Below are 15,504 nucleotides of genomic sequence, written 5' to 3' on the forward strand. Positions count from 1 at the left end.
GTATTTTATTTTTTTCCAGGCTGTCTCTGCTGCAGGGCTCTTACATCAGAGGTGTGTGTGTGTGTGTGTGTGTGTGTGTGTGTGTGTGGAGTTTCAAAGCGAGCGAGCTACAGTACAGATGATGATGCTACAAGAGAAAGCAGAGAGCATATTGTTGGAGATGGAGAGAGAGAGGTAATGATAGGTTCATCAGCGACGGTGTGTGTATGATGTCTATGCAGGTCGAAGGGCGTCTTTCAGCTCATGTGGATACAGAGACGACCATATGAGGCTCTCCGTCTCTTTTCTTCTTTTATTTCTTTCTCTTTTCCACCCACCTCCTCTTAATGCTCCTGTTCACTGCAAAAAATGTCTGAATCTGGCTGCTACAGATCATTCTTTTTTCAGCTGTGATTCAATCTGAAAATGATCTGTGTCTAGTTTATTACAGTCGGGTGTTGTGTTCACATGAGGTGTTTACTGTTCCAGTCAGTAGAAAGGAACCGGAGCTGTTAACATCGTGTTAGTCATACTGCTCAGTGAAATCTATTCTGTAGACCGACAGATCGCCAGATAACAGATAGAAAACCTGACAATCACTTTATTTTAGAAACTGGAACCAGAAATCATTTTCAGTAGAAATACGCTCAAAAACCTAAGTGCAGAGGAGGTCGGTCATTTCTGCTTGACTGATAATTTTCAAAATATTATCTAATATCAGTTATATATCGTAATTTCATGAATAATACCCAAAGGGGTGGGGAGAGCGTAGGCGAGCAGTTGCATGCTACTACTAACTTGACATGCAAAAGTTATATGAACTGAAATGACCTTTTGTCAACCATAATGACAGGACGAAGCACGCTGGAGACCAGAGTTCAAGCCCAGGATAGGACAAATTTCTATTGATGTTAATGTTAATAGTAATGTGATAATTAAGCATATAGACCTTTAATAATAGTTAAAGTAAGCAAAACAAAAAAAAATATATTCACTGCTTCCAGCTTCTCAAATGTGGGGATTTGCTGCTCTTCTCTGTTTTGTATCATTGTAAATTGGAAAATCTTTAGACTGTGGACTGTTGGTGAGACAAATATTTTCTGTATTTTTTGATATGTAACCAAATTTAATCAAATCGGATTTACACAAAGATGAAAAATAACGCAGCTCTGTTCAGATCTGTGCAGGAGGTTGTGCAGCCGAACAGGATGAAAGCGCCGCCTCAGATGACCCTGCCGTGCTCACAGATCAGTGCTGCGATTCCCTGACAACCTTGCAGTAATGAACAACACCTGATGCTGCGACAACCGCACATACAGACGTTGACAGACACCATCCAGCTTTAATCCTGACAAATTGCCACCATGGGTACTGCAGTCTCTTTGTGCAGCTCTTTATCTGCCTCTCCTGCCCATTCACCGGCATAAAGAAGCTCAGAGATTCACTTACCAATCTATATTCTCCCCAACAGGGCCTATTATCTTAAGTGAGTGTCGATGCTGCTTCTTCATGTACAAATGAGCAGCAGGAGTCATTTCAAAGCTGCACCGAGTGTGTGTGTGTGTGTGTGTGTGTGTGTGTGTGTTCTGACTTGTAACCCAGCTCGTGTAAGTACTCATGAATAACTGGCCTTGGTAATCTGCAAATTTGCTTGTATATGTATGTATGAGAGAGCTGCAAGGCTTTGATGTAGGAGCTTCTTTTGTCATCTCGCATGTCGTTACTAGGAGCACAGACTTGCGCTCAGCTGTCAGGCGCACGAACGCCACGCTCCCTTTAAAGACTGCAAACTTGCCAGCAAGGGATAAGGCATGAAGGAATATCAAAGCTTATTTATTTGGCAACGTCTGGGGACAATTCCTGCAGGCTGAATAGAAGGGAACCTATTGAAAAGTGTCCTTAAAGTGGGAATTAGCAAGCCATGGTTCCTCTGAAGACAAATGCTGACTTACAGTCCCCGTACATCACAGAGGATTGGGTTTTTATTTCAGAACCACCCTGGGTGTTTTCGTTACAGTTTCCTCTGGAGGAAGAGCTCAGCGCTGCTTCTAGGCTGCATTTGCGTGACCGTTGATGTTTAAGCGGAGAGTTATCAGGTGTTTACATCTACAGCTTCTTGAACTTAGCATGGACCATTGTGGAAAACATGATATTTTAGTCTTTTGGATTTGGTTGTTTCAGACTGCAGATGAAGTGGAATTAAACACACATGCACAGGTTGACTAATTTACAGCTCTTGACATCTGGGGACAAGTGGCTAGAGTTGCACCATGCAAACAATTTGTAACGTGAAATAATCTCCTCTCCTATTGAATTTGAAATGTCATATTGTACCTGTATGCAGTCCATACATGAGCATGTAAGTCCTACTGGACTCTTATTTGTCTGCAATTTCCAGTCAATCATTTGTGAGAGCAACCTTTGTCTGTGCCCCATTTGGGTCAAAGTCGTAACCATCAGTTTCTTTAAAAGTTAACGATGTTAAAAAAAACAAAAACAGATGGTTAATTGAATTTGGTTTGGGGGTTATAGAGAGTTTGGATACTATAATGATACCATTAGCTGTTTGAAGATTGTGATTTGAGTGAATTTAGAACAATAAGAGATTGATGCAGTCTGTAATTTGATATATTTGGGGCATTGGCCTAAACTAATCCATCCAATAAAGAGTCACAGTTAATTAGTTTTTCATCTTTTATGAATCCCAACTACACTGATAATGTTTGTGCTAGTCTTATTTGGGTGAGGTCATTGCATTCATTTCGTTTGACTGACTCAGTTTGAAGAAATCCATGTTTAAGATTCAAATTACCCAACTCCCGTTGTGCAGGTGGTGACACAAGGACTGTAGAAATGGAAATTAGCACGAGGCCGACAGTGAACACCTACAGTATCAGTATGTGGTCTGTCGTGATGGATTTGTCAGAGGAAGACCTGACCCATCATGCAGCAGCTACATGCCAATCAGTGTATCGACCCATTTCTGTTTTCACCAGCTGGAGGTGTCCACGCTGACATCAGTCTGTGTGAAAGATTCCTCTCCTTGGCTGAGCATCAAATGTGTCCTCAGCCTTGCCGCTGCCTGTCTCACTAAAAGAGATGCGCAGGGGGAAAGCGAGAGGGAGGGAGGGTGTGAAAACCGCCGGTGGAAGACGTCACAGCCATTTCTCAAACTCAGAAGCGTAGTAGCAGGTGGCCTGTCAGCCGGCGGCCTTACTCTTTACAGCAAATACTGTACAGAAAGCACTGCCGCATACTTTACCTCGGTTTACAGCTTTTTACTGTTTAGCTTGCCAGTTAGTCCTTCAGGAAAATAGCCACTAATAGCTTTTGTATAATGGATGTTTTAAGTTCCTTTAATATATTTTACAAAACACCCTCCCTTTTTCCTTTCAAGGACACTACAGCTGCTACTTACAGATTTCTGCTATCTATATTGCTGTTTTTTAAAATAGAGGGATTAAATATTTTTAATTGGTTTATACTTAATATAAAGGATGTAATTAAGGTTTTTAACTTGCTCGAAAGATGGAATTATTAGAAAAACAGGCTTTTTAAAGGACAGTTAAAGTGGCACATTTTGGAAGTATCTTCTACCAAATACAACAACAGCAAAAAACAGGTGTACCGGGAAATTTCTGCAGTCGCTTGCTGCTAAAAATCACTATTTGTTCATAATTGCTGTGCAGTCTGTGCAGCAACTCTTTTCCACCAAGTCAGTTTAAGGACTAGTTCAAAGCCAGTGGCTTCAAACCAGTTCCTTACGTTTTTACGGCAAAACTGGTTCAGAACAGCTCCAAATATTCACAGGTCTAAAATCAAGAACTGCTTATGTCGGAGGGTTGGGTAGATTATTGTCATGAACACGACGAACTGAAACATTATTGTATAGATCAACTAATCATCCAATTACAGCTGTAAGTAATAAACCTAGGATAAATGAATTAAGGCAAGAATCAAATTACTTAAAAATGAAACAAAAATAGAAAAACAGAATAGAAATACTGTTATAGTAATACTATTACTGTGAAGTAATAAGTTGCAGGAAAATAAAAGTGCAGTAGAGCAACCAATCAATCAAAGGCCTTGGAAAACTGCAGGAGGTTCTATTCAAGTTTAAAAGTGACTGGAGTTGGGGAAGTTGGTTTCATCTGTGCAGCATAGATGCTGAAAGCAGCTTCACCCTCTGGATTTTTCACCAGCTGACGCTTTCCTAAAGATGTTAGAGCCCTGGTGGGTTTTTATACTTCAACCATTGAGTGTTTGTGGAAACCAGCAGCAACACTTCAAAAACAGTTTAGAAGTAACTGATAGTGTGAATACTTATAAATCTGTTGCTGGCACCACAATGGGAAACATTGGACATTGTAATCAATTAATTATTTATAATGGAAAATTTGTTGTATTCATTTCCCAATTTGTCAAAAGCAGAAGCAGTGAGGTTACTTTCTGTTACTCAGCTGGGCTCTGTCTAAAGTGCCTCTAAACTACTCCCACACATCACACCTTCTGTATTTAATACATTCAAATATGTTAAATAAACAAATTTGGGGATTTAAAAATGTGTATTGCTCTTGTTTTGGCAGAGACTCGCAGCTTTTCCACACCTCCAGACAGTGAAGCAAGCCGGCACATCGCGGACCAGTCTATCTACTGAAAACACACAGATGAAACTCTCCATCGACCTCTGGTAAGAAAGCAAACTAATAAACCAGCAAGAGTAGCCGTGATGTTGAAGTAGTGGAGCGTTATTATGTTTAGTAACTTCTATCTTTCTGTCTAGTCAGGAGATTAGAGCTTAGTCTACAGGTTTATTATTTTCTGACTGAGACTCGACTGTCTTTTCTGATTTTCCATCCATCCAAAATGACACATTGTGGATTTTAAAAAGAAGATAGAGCGAAGAGGGCCAAGCTGGAAATCACATTACATTTTACCATGAAGAGTTGAAGGGAAAACAACCTGTTGTTGTTGATGCCAAGCAGAAAAAAACCCCTGAAGTGTCAGAGCATGCTGAGTATTCAAAGCATTGGAAAATATGCCGACTTGTTCTCGCATGAATCTCCAACCTACCAGTTATGTTAATGACGAGGGGTGAGTTGCAATAGCTGATGCAGTTTTGATTCGGCTCCAAGTTGGTGAAATACCTGCATTTGTTCTGCATCCAAATGATTCACATATTAGAGTTTTTATTCACATTTTCACAGTTCAGCCACAATCTCTCTGACATCGACAGAGAAAAACACGTGTGATTAATTAGCAACATGAAAAAACACACTGACTGCTGTGACCTGTAACAACAGATGTCAGGATATCAGTATGATGTAAAGTGCACTACAGAGCATAAAATCTGGGATTTACCTGATATTTATTTATTATTTACTGAGCAACAGGTTAATGACAAAGTATGTGGTGAAATACCTAAAACTCTTTAACACAGCAGCAGGTTCATAGTTTTGTTCTTTGATAGTTATGTACTGTAGAAAAAATTTGATTCTTATATGTTAAGTTGTTGAGTTGTTTTATTACTATAAAATAAAAAAACTGTACCCTTTTTAGATTAGATCAGATTAGAAAACTATTAAGGTTCAATAAACTTCTATTTCATCTTATTTGTATTTTGTATAGACACGTGGAAACCTTGAAGTAAAAATTCTGTAAACAAATTGCTGCACCATGGGCCAAATTCTACTCAAATGATGTGGTGATTATATTGACATCTCTTGTTGAGTTTCTCCTGCACACACTGGTCATAGTAATCACGTGTTGAATTAGTCTATTGTGCTCGGATAAAGACCGTTTACATCCTCTTTATGTGGCTGATGTCGGACTGAAAACAACACAGGCTAATTATTTACTCTTTGTGCTGATTCCTGTGTCTGTTAATGACTGGGGGCCAGTCTGTTTACTCAGTGTGGACTACTGCACACACAGCCCGTCACTGATAGAGGACAGTCCACTGCATGCTGCACTGGCTGCTCCACTACGTTTGTTGTTTTAAACCTACGAGTTTTATTAGTCTGGGTTTTGCAGCTTCCTATTGCCTGGCAACAGCACACACTCCATCAACCTACAGCATTGTCGAGGTGCTTGAACCCCATCGAAACCTTTTACGTTATTCAGAACAGTATTCCCATGTTTAATTGGCATTTTAAATCTTGATTGCATTAAATGGAAAGTAGCTGTTATGCATTAGGTTTAGTTTCAACACAATCAAAACTAGTGGAAGAAGGGGAAGCAATTTAAATGTGACTCGCGCAGCAGAGGAACATTTATGCATGAAGGTTTAACTCCCCATTGAATAATACAGGAGCTACATTTACCTCTTAGTTAAGGGTCAGGGACTTTTTGGTGTATGCGATGTAACCTTTTAGTACAGAGTACTAATAAAACTGTAGTAATGTGTTTTTGATTATGAAGATGACTTTAATAGGTGTTTCAGACTTCTGCAGGAATAAAAGTTCTGTTCTGTCTCGGTCCTGGCAACAACTGTAGACTTTCTCACATTATGATCACTTTGCAGATTTATATAGCCATTTATTTATATATAATAATAAAGAAACAGTTCAACATGTGCATGTGCAGTAACATGTGCTTTTAAATAAATAGTTTCTCAATTTTTAAAACTACAGGGAAAACAGAGTTGTTAGAAAGTATTAAAGACACCAAAGTAGGGATTGTATCAAAAACAGATTCTTGGGGGTGGCTTTTTCACTGTTTCCTCAGGCTTGCTACTGATTCTCTTCACCTGGCAACTTACAGTAGTTTTCCTGGAAACAGATTTGTTTGTCTGTCTGTGTGTGTGTGTGTGTGTGTGTGTGTGTGTGTGTGTGTGCGCACGCTTGCGTGTGTTTGACAATTGTGATGTGGAGTAGACGATGCGTGTTGCCTGCCTCATTTGTTTGGATTTGCTCATAATTAATGTGTCATCACGCCAGTGAAGACATTGAAGTGTTAATGGTGACAAGGTGACACGAAACAGTTTGAGGGCAGATCTAAAAATGTGCGGCGCCGTCACCCCGTCACTTCTACCACCGCTGGTGTTTTCCCCCCCGAGAACCTCGGAGCAAGGTTTTGTCAAAACAGCAGCAATGTGACAACTTGTATCTCCTAGCTCCGTGCGAGGTTTCCCATCTGTAGTTCAAATTGACTGATAGACTCTTGAAAGTGTTAGCTCGCAGCGTCGCCGTGAGTGCGATAGAAGTGCGAGTTGAACAGAAGACGATGCATGTGATGAATATCTAATCAGGCTGTTTGTGAGCATCTAGTGAAAGTGTTTATTTCTTGTTTTCCCCAGATGTCTACCTGCTGAGCTTTTTTAAAAATTTGGAGTCTTTATATTCCTGTGAAATTCCACAAAGGCAAATTGTCGCAAACATCCGTACACACCCACACACTCTCTTGCTGTGCAAATGATCCCGTGCTCAGTCGGAGGGACAAGGATTGGGAAGCGTTCGCCGCCTGCTGTGCTGGATAGATGCATGATGTTAGAACTTGTTTTTGCTCTGAGTGAGTCTTATTTACCACTTCCTATCAGACTTAAAAAGCACGAGCCCAGACGCCCGAGTAGAGCAAAGAGGCAAAATATACAAGCTCCTTTCCATAGAACTCTTATTCTGAAAGGTCTTTTTAGAGCCGTCTCCTCAGGCCTGTCCTTAGCAGTAATTTTTTATCAGCCTCTCTTTGGCGAACGCTGTTATTTAATGAGTGAATCAAAGTGTTTCATACCACAGTGAGATGTGCCCCATTTGAAGCAATGAAACCTGCTCTTTAATAAAAGATTTCTGGCACAAGCGTAAAGAGCGTATTGTGAAGTTAAAGTTATGAGATGACTTTGACATGGAGAATGTTTACACGAGGGATATTTTTGTTTTTGTAAGACTGGTTGTTGATTTTCAAAATGTAATTCTTATTCCAAATGCCTAGAAAATGTCAACACAGTTAATAGTTTTTATTTTGAATAATCCTTATTGACAGTAGTTCTCATAATCAGTCTGGCTGCAGATTAGCTTAATTAAAAGTATCCGTGTTGTTTGCGTTTGGTCAGAGCTGCTGTGCCTCCTTTTTTATTTATTTATTTATTTTATATCTCCGACCTCCTGAATCTCCTGAATCTTTATTTGCATTTGTAGATAGAGATCAGGCCTGGGGCTGCTCAAATCAGTGCATTCACTGCTTTCATCTGCTTTGAAAATTGCATAGTTGCTGAATGAGGAGATGGCTTTCATCAAAAGAGCGGAGAGAACCGGTGATTTGTTTGGACTCAGTGTGACCTCACTGACGATTGATGGGACAGTATAGGAGCATCAGCAAAATGCTCTGATAATAAACAAATGGCCCATTTTGAAAAATCTAAACCACAAATGAAATTGCAGTCGCCTCCTGTCAGCTGTACAGGAGTGGAGGCAGAAATCTCTCTGACATATTTACCCGTACAGAGATTGTGTTAACGTTAAAATGATGCTGTGTGGGTGGGTGTGATCCAGGAAGTTTAGTCTACTGTAGACTAGTCTAGTTTATCTATAAGCTTATGGACATGCGTCTTGTCAGATTACATCAAGTTTCCTGCAAAAATAACCAGATCCAACTTTTTCTCTTTGCACGGCTACAACGTTTTACCATTGAGCCCCTCATGGTGCTGGACCGTGCTGCAGCCAATATATTACCCCACTGAAATCAGAGTGAAACTCTGAATGAGACCTGCGTCACCAAAACCTGCATCGTTTACATGCATATTTGCTGTCTTATTTCTTCTCTGCCTTTGCTTGCTACCGTTCTGCTTCTTGGTGTGTTAGCACCACCTGTGGATATGTGGAACAGTGTGAAATCATTGGCATGAATGTCCATCACATTAAATTAATTGTGCAAATGTGTCCCAATACAAAAAAACAAAACAGGGGCCCTTGTGTTGAAACATCGCTCCATAGTGCTTTTTCTCCACAGTTAAGCATGACAGAGCTTTATCAGTTCAGTAAGGAATTGCCTGTCTTACTTCAAACCCACTCTATTGTGGTCTATTGAGGTGAATAAGCTGCTGTGCCTCTTCTCTGATGGATTTCTTGCTTTATGTCGATTGAATGTAGAAAGAGTTCTTCGCTCTTTGTGGGACCAACTAGTGATTTTTCAGTTAGACTGTAGCAACCTTTGATGCTAGAGAGGAAAAGCTCACCACGACATTGTTAACAACTGACCAGTCATTCCTTTGGGAAACCTGCCTGAAGGTGAAGAGTTATTCATCTTTAAAAGCCTCTTCACGTAATATAAGCTCTGTTAACTGTTTGCTAGGTGCATTTAAATAAAAGTAAAAGAGTCTAATGCAACAGTTCTGCAATAAAGGTTTGGCATTGTGCAGGTGACAATCTTCATTTTTTGTTCACACTACTTTTGAGAGGTTGAACCATATAATTATGTTGGAAGCTGTAATTTGTGTTTTCCTAATTTAGCCTTCATTGATACACTGTAAACGACAAAGACTCACTCACACACCAACACCTTCATGAAGGAAGAAGGTGTTGTAGCACTAGACTTCATTATTTTAGCCAGATGTACCTAATAAGCAAAGTTGCCTGATTGAACAATATAATAATTGTTAATATTCAGATTATTCAGATTACGCAGAACAAAGCTGGTTTTACTTAGATATGTGAAAATGCACAATATAGTGAAAATGGACGAAGCCATCCAGCAACTACAGCAATATGATACCATGAAAACATGGTTCACGCTCACAGTAGTTAGAAAAGTAATGTGTGTTAAAGGACCAGAGAGAAAAATGAATAACTACGAACAGTACTCTCAATTTTTTTGTGTGTTTCTCTAGTCAGATATTGGCTTTAGAGAATGAAATAAAGTACCCGGGTAGATGTACCAGATAAACACTATGATCGTCTCCTCTGGTCGGTCGGCCTCCCAGCGGTGCAGGAGTTAGTGTGGTGGTCGGTCACGCTCGGGCAGATCTGTAGGACTGAGCACATCCGGCTCACCTGCCAGGTCTGATGCTCGCTGGCTCCTCAAGCTGGAAATTGCCATAATGTTCCCTGCAGTGGTCGGCTGCACAGGGCTCGATCAGGGGCTCCATCTGTGCTGAGCCCACACACGCACCCAGTGCAACACACACCGCACTTGTGGTGGTGATGGTGCATCGAGACGTGAGCTCACACATAACAATACACAAAAAACACCTAGGGCAACATACACATATAATATAAACTAGAACACATACCGGCTTAATACCTCCCATAACCGGTACCAGAACTGGTTTCGATAATTCTACCAGATTTTGAACCAGGCTGCAGTTTCTAGTCAGTCACAAGTGAGTGAGTGAGGTCCAGCCCTGATGATGCGTGATAAGACCTGGCTTACAGACAGTGTTTCAACTTTTTAAAAGGTATTTCACTGTGGAAAGGTGATGTCGAAGCCTCCTGTGAAGTCAGACTAAAGAACATCTAGGCAGTCATGCAGAGATATTCTTTAGTAAAGCTTTTAAATGAGCCTGCCCTTCTAAGAAGTCAGTTTTTTTTGCTTGATTAGTAAGTTTTGCAGCTTCTTGTTTCTTGTAATTGAATAACTACTACGCCAAACTCAATGCAGAAATATCTTACTTTAAATTCTAAAACTCTCTGGCCTTCACAAAGACATTCTACACTTGCTCTACCCTCATACTATAGCTGTAACCTTTCCTCAAGGACGGTCTGCTCGCTGTTCTTTCTGCCTGTGCCGTTAGAATGAAAGCTATATGAAAAATGAGGTGCAGTTGCAGTTAATTGATGAGTTCTGGATTAACTCACTCGCACTGTGGAGCGGAAAAAGCAGTGAAGGAGCTGCTCTTGCCCTTTAGCCTCGGCAGCTCCTGCATGACTACTTTAGCTGTTAAATGTACTCTGGAGGAGATGTGTTGACTTCCATCCAAAGTTTTAATATGTGGGCAAGGAAATCGACACAGCGATAATATGCAAATGCTGGCCCAGCACGCTGGATGCAGCCATGACTTGGAGGAGAACAAATTTAATTTGGCATGTGTGTTTGTACTGTAACATCGACGTTGCTGCTAAAATCCCACGGTTTAGATTAATTGACTGTTCTATTACCATCAGTGACAAAACGTTTCACGACAAGTAGCCTAAACGCAGAGAGATGAAGAATTCCTTTCACACTTGAGCATGCAGACGTGACAGGCTATTAACATAAAACCGGCCCGTGCAACACCTGCATCACAGCACAATGCATTTATCTGTCATTTCAGTAAGTGAACGTCCATTGGAAATGACAAATGTGATGCTGCAGTGCCAGAAACTGCATGGACAGAGTCCAAACGGAGCTGTTTGGTTTTAATGTGACTGCCATATTTGAAAGTGCATTAGCTCCTGTCAGTTTGTCTGGTGTTTAACATCTGATGAATGAAAGATGGCTGAATAAACTATTGGAAGAGACAAGTTTAACTCCCTAAATTGTATGAACTGTTAAAATCTCATAAAGAAATAAGTATGACCATCAATCGTGACATTATTTTTAAGGCCCCCTGGAAGTTTATGTCAGTTTATAGATTTCAGTTAAATTTGGTCATGAGCATAACAAATTATTAGTTTTGGTACAGACCCAGGATTTTTCAAAGAATTGCCAAACAGTGTGTTTCTGTATATGAAAGGAACATTTTCCCATGTTTTCTGCATAATTGTTTTGAATCTAAATACGGATGCAGATCAGCATGGCTTATATTGTGTTTTTTTGCCTTTATCTTTATCTTAGTGTTAGTATTAGTAAGAAACATGGGAGAATAAGCCTATAGTATATATTGATCTCTCACGGTTAGTATTTGCCTGTATGTATGCTGACAGCAAGGACATCACAAAGATTTAGAAATACTAAGATCATAAGAACCCTCGTTACACAGAACCGAATCAGTCAAGTGTTCCATGATGTGCGCAAAACTAAAATGTATTAATGTGTCATGTAAGGTAGACAATACTGTCCTATATGTACAGTATTATTGTTTTTAGTTTTCTCCAGTTCTGATTTCCACCAACAGAAATAACTTTCACAGGTCTAGTATCATTCAGCTTCCTACTGGCTGAGGTGTTGTGGTTTATCTGGCACGTTCTGGGTTGAGACTGTATTACCTGGAAAAATCCCTGCTCATTTCGAGCAACTGCTTTGCACCTGCTCGCCGTGAACTCGTGTCATGTAATGAATCAGCATGCACATGCGTTATATGAACAGTTACGTCAGGCTGCACATCATCACCTCTCTGACATTTCTCTGGTTCCAGCCACCTCAGGGTTCGCAGATTAACAAGCTTCTCCTCCATGCTGCTCACAGCCCACCTCCCTCTGCTGCTTCCAGGTAGTTTATTATATTGAGCTGGGTGGAGTGTGTGTGTGTGTGTGTGTGTGTGTGCGCACGCACACTTCTGGCTGTGGCGGTTATTTTTAACTTCTGTCTGCTAGGACGAGTACACTTTCTCCTTGGCTGATTGCATGTGGAGGCCCTGAGGGAATGTGTGTGCATAAATGTGTGTTTCTATTCAGACCTCTTTGTGTGCGTGTGTGTGTGTCTGTGTGTGTGTGTGTGTGTGTGTGTGTGTTTTCTGTTAGTTGCTCCCAGTGGACCACAGGCATGTTAAGGTGGTGGAGACCACTGCTCGTCATTCTGCATCATTACTAAATCATACCTACTTCCCTGCACCCCTGATGATGCTAATAGAGCAGTCAAGAGTCACACAAAAAAATATTACCAATTTGTTTTTCTTGTTTAACTCAAATCATAAATTTTCCTTATGATTGTAAATCTCAGACTGACTTGTTCAAGACTGTTTAAACCTGCCACTGCACCCAAAGTGGTACTTTGTTGTGTGGGTGTGATAGAAAATGGGTCACACACCGAGCTCTTTGCTAGAAAGCTCTGCCCTGGTTACAGCTCAGTTGAACCGATAAATCATACTGTTAAGTTCCAGCCCTGGTTGCTCCTCACTGTTGTTTCATGACCTCAGAGCGCTGCTCAGGGACAGTCGTGTTTTGTTTTCAATGCTACTATGACGAAGCTACAGAGTTCATTGAAATCCACAGATGTGATTGCTGAATAATACTGAAAATTTATTTTATGGTTTTTGAAGAACATTTGAAAACATTCATACATATTCATACATAATATTCACTGGTTTATTTCCTCATGGATGTAGACTTCTACTGTATGTAATAAAAATGTTTGATTTTTAGTTGGCAGCAATTAACACTTGACATTTTGTACTAAACTGAATGAAAATATTACTATTTCTAGATTTCCCTAAATTTCTTTCATTTTAACAAATCAGTGGATTTTTTTAAAAGAAAGAATGCTGTATGTCATAATTTTAGTACACATTAAAAACAAATTATAACAACCTGACATTATTTTTTGTCAGCGTATTGTGTTTTTTGTGTTTACAGCATTATATTATTGTAGTGCTCCACATGTAGAAAAAAGCAGTGGAAAGGAAAAAATGAGGTGAAAAAAGGATAGAGATTGCCTCGAAGAATTGATGTGAGGTAGAAAATGAAAGGGGTTTCAGTCAGAAGGGAAGAAGGAAGGCGGGAGAGAGAGAGAGAGAGCAACTGGGTGTATGGGAATATTGAGCCACAAAGCATTTATGTCAGATCAAAGCTAATCCTTATCTTTGGGAAAAGGAGTCAGTAATACCCTGGGCTGTCTCACCCCCTCAAGGGCAGGTCTCTTTTTCTGCTTCTATCTCCCTCTGCTTGTCTTCCTCACTCCGCCCTAAAGCTGCTCGGACTATTCTACAACCTCTCCCTCGACTTTGACTCGGTAACGGTGCCAAAGAACTAGGTCACGCAGGAAGTGCCGAGTCAGGAGGCAGTAGGAGTGGAGTGTCTGGCCCCCACAAGCGTCTGGGTTGACTTGACGATAGAGGCAAGATGGATTCACATTTTGAGTGAAATTTTAAATTACTAAATAAAATGCTCTTTAGTGTCTGGAGCTAATTCTGTCCCATGACAGTCTGTATTCTCATGTGACTGCATTTAACCTTTGTTTGTTATGGAGACATACCAAAAAGATGTATTTGGAGCTGTTGTGATGAATAATTAATGATTTAAAGTTGTTTTTGGACATCAGTACAAAACATTTGTTTGGACTGTTGTTCAGATAAAACACAACATTTGGAGATGTCACATTGGAGAGTGAGCAATTTTCACTGTTTTCTAAAATGATGTATTGATGGATCAGCAGCAGGGTTTGTGTGGGGTTCCACTTGGATACAATGTCTAGTCCCAAACTGTGTCTCACCGCCTAAGGTTGAATGTGATTGTGCTCCTTTGTCCAAATTAACCAAACTTAAAGGACTCCAGACCGAACAAAGTACTGTATGAAAACTTGTGAACTCCCTCTTATCTGTTGTTGTGTCCCCACAGGGCGATGTGAGGAGTTTAATTGCCTGAGATATTGTTTCTGATAAAGGACTGAGATGTACGGCGTTGCAGAGCATTCAGTGGTCACCTTTTTCCATTTCTATCACTATCTTCTCTCCATCCCTCCTCTCCATCTGTCTCACTCTTTACTCTGTCTGTTGTGCCCAGAGGGACGAGCGAAGGGAAAGGGAAAGAAAAATCGAGTCCCTCCTCAGCAGTTTTTACACTTGACAGTTTGGGCGAAAAATAAAATCTGAAGTCTGCAGAGCCCTGTTTGGTATTCATTGTTTCCTTGGTGCTATTTTGACAAGGTTTAATCATCTGTAAAAGCAAACTATCACAGCTTCCGCATGGATTAACGCGGTACACGTGATTATGCAAGAAGAGTAGGAGGAAGGAGAAATTGTTTATGTAGTCTGTGGCCTGGAGGAGACAGTTAAAAGAATTAGCCATACTTAACACAGATACTGAGGCGAAAGGTCTCATGAACCTGCTCCTGGTGCAGTCAGCTACTGGCTGATATGGACGATGTGTGCTGTACATAATAATGACTGCCAGTTGTTCAAGATGCACTGTGGTCGTTCGTCCACTGCCCGTCCCTCATTCAGGGATGAATGTGAGCTGCCTGTCGTGAGATGGTGTGAGATATAGCACCATGTTTGCACAATTTGCCTCTTTAAATGCAAAGAACTCCATGTCAGGACAGATGAAGTCCTAGGACCTCTCTGTAAACCTCCACAATAACATTTTGTGGTAAGGCACAGATCAGGGCATGAGCATGGAACTATTTCTAGAGCTTTCACTCTTCCCAGGGCATTAACATACATAACTTCAAAAGGTCTTGAAAACTGTTGGTTTTAAGACATTTGATACCACAAGGACTGCTTCTAGAGTTGGCTGTCCAGTATTCTGAAATTATTGGATAAGAAGGGACTTAACTGCAAACCCAACAGTCCTCTGTAGATCATGCACTGAAACCCTTGACCTGTTCAAATCATTTTTATTTATACAGCACTTCTCATGCATGACGGCAATTCAGTGTGCTTCACATCAGCATAAAAGCGAATTGATCAATATCAAAATCACCAAAAATGAACATCATGTAATGTCAAAGGTGAACTTTTCC

At 40.5% G+C, this 15,504-nt stretch overlaps 1 protein-coding gene across 1 annotated transcript in view; it reads left to right on the forward strand.

The window, feature by feature from the left end:
- rnf152 (ring finger protein 152) overlaps positions 1-15,504 on the forward strand; it is a 44,487-nt gene that overhangs the window by 22,792 nt on the left and 6,191 nt on the right. Inside the window, exon 2 of the mRNA XM_026363084.1 lies at positions 4,566-4,669. The gene's annotated coding sequence lies outside the window, so the exon portion shown is untranslated. The remainder of the gene's footprint in view (positions 1-4,565; positions 4,670-15,504) is intronic.

The sequence above is a fragment of the Anabas testudineus genome, chromosome 2 (assembly GCF_900324465.2).
Source record: "Anabas testudineus chromosome 2, fAnaTes1.2, whole genome shotgun sequence".
Taxonomy (NCBI): domain Eukaryota; kingdom Metazoa; phylum Chordata; class Actinopteri; order Anabantiformes; family Anabantidae; genus Anabas; species Anabas testudineus.